The sequence below is a fragment of the Lutzomyia longipalpis genome, chromosome 3 (genome assembly GCF_024334085.1).
Source record: "Lutzomyia longipalpis isolate SR_M1_2022 chromosome 3, ASM2433408v1".
Taxonomy (NCBI): domain Eukaryota; kingdom Metazoa; phylum Arthropoda; class Insecta; order Diptera; family Psychodidae; genus Lutzomyia; species Lutzomyia longipalpis.
Window position 1 is genome coordinate 28080062 of NC_074709.1, and position 4761 is coordinate 28084822.

The window sequence follows — 4761 nt, forward strand, 5'->3', positions numbered from 1 at the left end:
ATTAAAAGAAAGTTGAAAATAAAAAAATTTTTTTATGATTTGTGCTGCAAATTTAATTTTTATTTTCACTGAATTTTGAGCAAAGTTGTACGACATGACGGTATCAGTCGTATCAGTAATGAAATTTAATCATTATTTCGCAGAATTGGATTATTTTTATATCTTATCTAAACCTTAAGAGTGTTTGGCTCAAAATCGTGAAATTGCTCAAAACTTTAGTCAGTAAGAAACAAATTGTGATTCTCTGTACATCAAATAATAATTTTTCCAATGAATTTTTGTGATTGAAAGTGAAGAAAATTCGTATTTTTTGTGAAAGTTGAAATCTTGTGCTAGTTATACGCGATTTTTACATCTTAAAACGGAAGTACTTAACGAAGATCTCATCAAAAGGTTTTCATATAGACGTAATAGAATTCTATCTCGATTATTTGTGACTTTCCCATCAAATTTGCATTAGTAAGTTGATAAGAATTTTAGCTTTAATTCAAAATTTTATTTATTTTAATATTATTCTTAATTTTATTTCCTCTTTGTAGGAATATTTAAACAGAAACCTTTGGATGTCTTTCATCTCAACGTGACCTTAATTCTACACCTAGACTTAGAATTATTCTAAATCAATAATTCGAATAACTCAAAAATGGGGGACATCAAGAAGGACATTGAGTATTTTGATAAAAATAAATTAAGCCAAGTGGATCTTGAATCATTTTGTAATTCACTGCCAAGTGATCTAGAACGAAAATTCAGAGGGTTAATAAGTGATGTGTCAGCATTGGATGAAAATTACATGAAAGACTACGAAAAACGTTGTCCAGATATGGGAATACAAATAATTACAATTCAATGGCAACACTATCGTAAAATGAAATTTTCTGATAATTTCATTTCAAGATATCAAATAAGAGATTTGGGTTTATTTCAAATAAAATATCAAGAATTCCTCATAGTAAATGGGAAAAAGAAAATTCCTGATAAGAAAACATATTGGTATCATTTGAATTTTGACACAGACACTGGGCAACTAATTATTGATAAAACCCGCGTTGAGTATATTTGGCATTTAAGCCAAAGCTGAACGTTTATTTGCCGAAAGAAAATACAATGAAGCTTTGACTTATTTTAAATATGAATTAAATTGGGCTAAAAGGGACTATATTGTGTACGTTCCAACTGAGGAAAAAATTCAGAAAGCTCAAGCTGAATTGGATGCAAAAGCATTCAATGCAAATGGGGATGGATTCTTCAATCAGGGCAACTTTGTGGAAGCTTTCAGTTTCTATCAGAGAGCTTTCAATACTTCTAACGTTGAAGTTGAGCGCAGAATATACAAGGAGAACATGCAAAAGGCTCAGGACAGAATTAATTTATAATTATTTAATTAAATAAGCTTGTAAGACAAATTAATATTAAAGCTCTAAAATCAAAATTAAGCTTACTAACAAAACTTCAAAGATTGCTTTTCGAAATAAAATTTTTATGAAAATTAATGCCAAAAGGAATTTTTAATTACCCCCCAAAAACAATTCCTTTCTATAAAAATCAAAAATTCTTCTTCCATCTTTGTGAGGAGGATGATGATGGAAAAAAATTCAAGAATCCATTTTTTATTCAAAAAGAGGGAGAGAGAGAAGTTTTATATAGTGTCTGATATGCCGAAAGGAGCAACATCAAAAGCCATCGAGAGGTTGTGGTTTGAAGTAATAAATGGCTGTTTTAGTTTTAAATTAAATTAATTAGTTGAAGATTTTCTTCTTTAGTGTTTTGTACGGTGCGACGGGGGAAGAGGTGCGGGAGCGCTATCGTAAGAAACTACTGTCCATTAAAATAACATATTCAAGTTGGGAATTATGCATATAGTAGGATGGCCGCTTTGAAATCATGTTCTCGACAATGTTTATCCGTTTTTTTGTCATTTTCTCGGTATATTTTTCTCTAAACTTCTTTTTTTTTTTCAACATACCTACATATACACGTTAATTCGACTAAAGGTAACACGATTTTATGTATATGAGGCGACAAGGTGAAGCTGTGACATGAAAGAGATGCCAATGGAGACGCAAATGAACCCACTCACGCAGTTTAATCTCCCCTTGCGCCCTTGCTTTTGATCACTTTGTATGCGGGTTTTGTTGAGAATTCTCCTGTAATTAATTAAAATAAAATGTCTTTTATTGTTTCTTTTAATTACTTTTCAATTTCTCTGAATTTAATATGTAACCACCAGGCGTCTCCATCTCAATTTTTGGTACTTTGTTCAGTAGATGAAAGCTTTCTTTTCCTCTTTGCCTTAGTTTTCTTGACTTTGTTGATCTTAATTCAGAGATTTTCCCCAACATCCCCTATAATTTTTGAAAAAATTCAAACATCAACGGTTACAAACGAACTTTTAATTTGTTTAGATTTTTCTTACACACATAAAATTGTTTGATTGTGCCGATGGGAAAGGTACGACGGTAGGAATGTTACGTGAAACGTGACAGTGGAGGAAGGATTTTTTCTTCTCCAACTGCGGGACACGATTTTGAGAGACAAATAGAAAATTTCTCTAAACGCGGCTCCCTTTCATGGTGCGGATCTTTTTCTTGTTTTCCCTCGCAATGTCCCCCTGTATTGAAGAAACCGCGCGCTTAAAGAATTTAATTGCCATTTTAATTGCATCAAAAGGTGCCTTTTTCTACATTTTTTTTCCTTTTCTTTCACCGCGTATCAATGAATATTTATCTCGAGAAGTTTTTTGTTTGTTTGTATACAGTTTGTAGCAAAATAGATTTGAAGCGTGGGCGCGAAAAGTTTTATTTGAACATTCTCCAATCGGCCAAAAGCGGAGAATAAATAGGAGAACGTGAAGAAAAAGAATGAGGTAGCAGCATATTTTAATTAATTGAAATGGCACTCTCAAGAATTGGCCATTGCATTGATAAGTTTTGTCTATAAAGAGATGGAAAATGCGGTGTGTGTAAGAAGAGATTTCTTGTGTTCCATTTGTGTGTATAAAATTGTAATTATATTGTGTTGTGTGCCCAAATGGAAAGGAGGAGGATGGGGCAACATCACGTAGCAACTTTGCAATCAACTCCGCAAATATTTCTCCCTCTTGAACATGCTCTAAAATGAATATTTCTTCTGATAAAGTGACTCGGACAATTTTAATAAATAACACATAAAAACAGGATAACGAGGGAGATACTTTGGGAAGCTAAAGCCAAAAAGAAAAAAAAGTTCATTTTAAGGAATAAGAGAAAAAAAAGAGGCTGGCAGACTCACATAAGAGAAACAAGCAAAGCATTCGTCTCCACCTCTTTGCTGCGGGTTCCATCCATTCATTCCAAAACCACCGCGGGTCTCCCGTCTTATATTGCTCACACTCCCTTGTGAGACATGCCGCCAATGAAAGAAATCTACATGCATGAAGGAATCATAAAAATAAAACGAGATTCCACCAGCGATATCGGAATAAATGTATTTTTCATGTTTTTCGATGACAGCAAATTAAGTTTTGTTCCTAATAAATAAATGAGAAGCTCCAGCAGTATCATGTTTGCCGGTATAAGCGACACATTCTAGCTCCAAAAAAGATTTTGTCCATCCAAAGTGGTAAATGGTGGATTGAACAAAAAAAAACCAACTTTTGCTGCGATGTCAACCTCACAGAAAAATTACAATTTATCGCCGAAGCGAAAAAGAAGTTTCGCCCATTTGAAGTTCTTTGTTTTTTTTCTTTTCTTTTAATTTTGCTTTTAATAAGAATTTTTTTGTCAATTTCTTATCGAAGAAATCTTATCCAAAATTATTGCTCTATATTTGACCAAAAAATCAACAAATATCGATACATTGTAATGGAAAAGTTTGGGGAAAAAGCTCACAAGGAGAAGAGCTTTTGGGAATGTTTTCTTTAAGGTTAGTTTTTGCGGAAAAGAAGGGAATTCTGAAATTTATTTATCAAAGAATTTGATATATATTTTTGAAATTTATAAAAGGGTGGTACTTTTTAATTAATTACTAATTAGTAATTAATATTCTTTCATTTAGATTCTTTTGTTCCTGAATTTTCCTCACAATGAATGGTGTTTTCAAAATAACGTTAAAAATGTATAAAGAAAATCTGATTAAGGAGTGAATATTATTGAAATTATTAAATTATATAAAACGACGGCTGCATTCGAATTCGTTGATTCTAAAGTTTGATGCTCATTTTCTAACGTTTAACGTTTAACGACTTATGCTTATTTTCTTACATTTTCCCGTTTTTTTTTTCTTTATGTGTGATTATTTTTAGTCAGATAGTTATTAAACAGAAAAACTGACCAGAATTTAGATCAATGTGCTTAAGCACAACGCTTTAAGCTCAAAACCTCCGGTTCGAATCTTGAATGTTTCACATCTCGAATGATTTTTCCCTTTCTTCCTGCATCTCTCAAAACTTTCTCAACAATCTCTATATGAAAAAAAGAGAAAAAACTTTAATTTACTAACAAGAACCGCGTGTTTTGGTCGTGATAAATGAAGGAGAATCAATGAGATGTGTTATGAGTGGCCATAATCTTCTTTTGCACATGTGACGCGCGGAGAGAGTTTGAGTTTATTGGGAGTACAGAAAAAAAACGAGAAGTATCACAGACTTGGCGGGACAAACTTCCAAAGGGATTTCCGTGCTAACAAGTAGAAGTCACACAATATTAATGGATCTGCGATGACTTTTGAGATTCTTTTTTCGTGCTCTCGCATGGATATACGGTGTGGTTGTACATTGTGAAG

General features: G+C 32.6%; 1 long non-coding RNA gene across 1 annotated transcript; it reads left to right on the forward strand.

The window, feature by feature from the left end:
• Nucleotides 1-246: 246 nt before the first annotated feature.
• Nucleotides 247-2115, forward strand: LOC129793633 (uncharacterized). The gene is made up of 2 exons (XR_008750949.1): nt 247-459; nt 540-2115. It is a non-coding gene; the product is annotated as an uncharacterized LOC129793633 (long non-coding RNA).
• Nucleotides 2116-4761: the final 2646 nt, after the last annotated feature.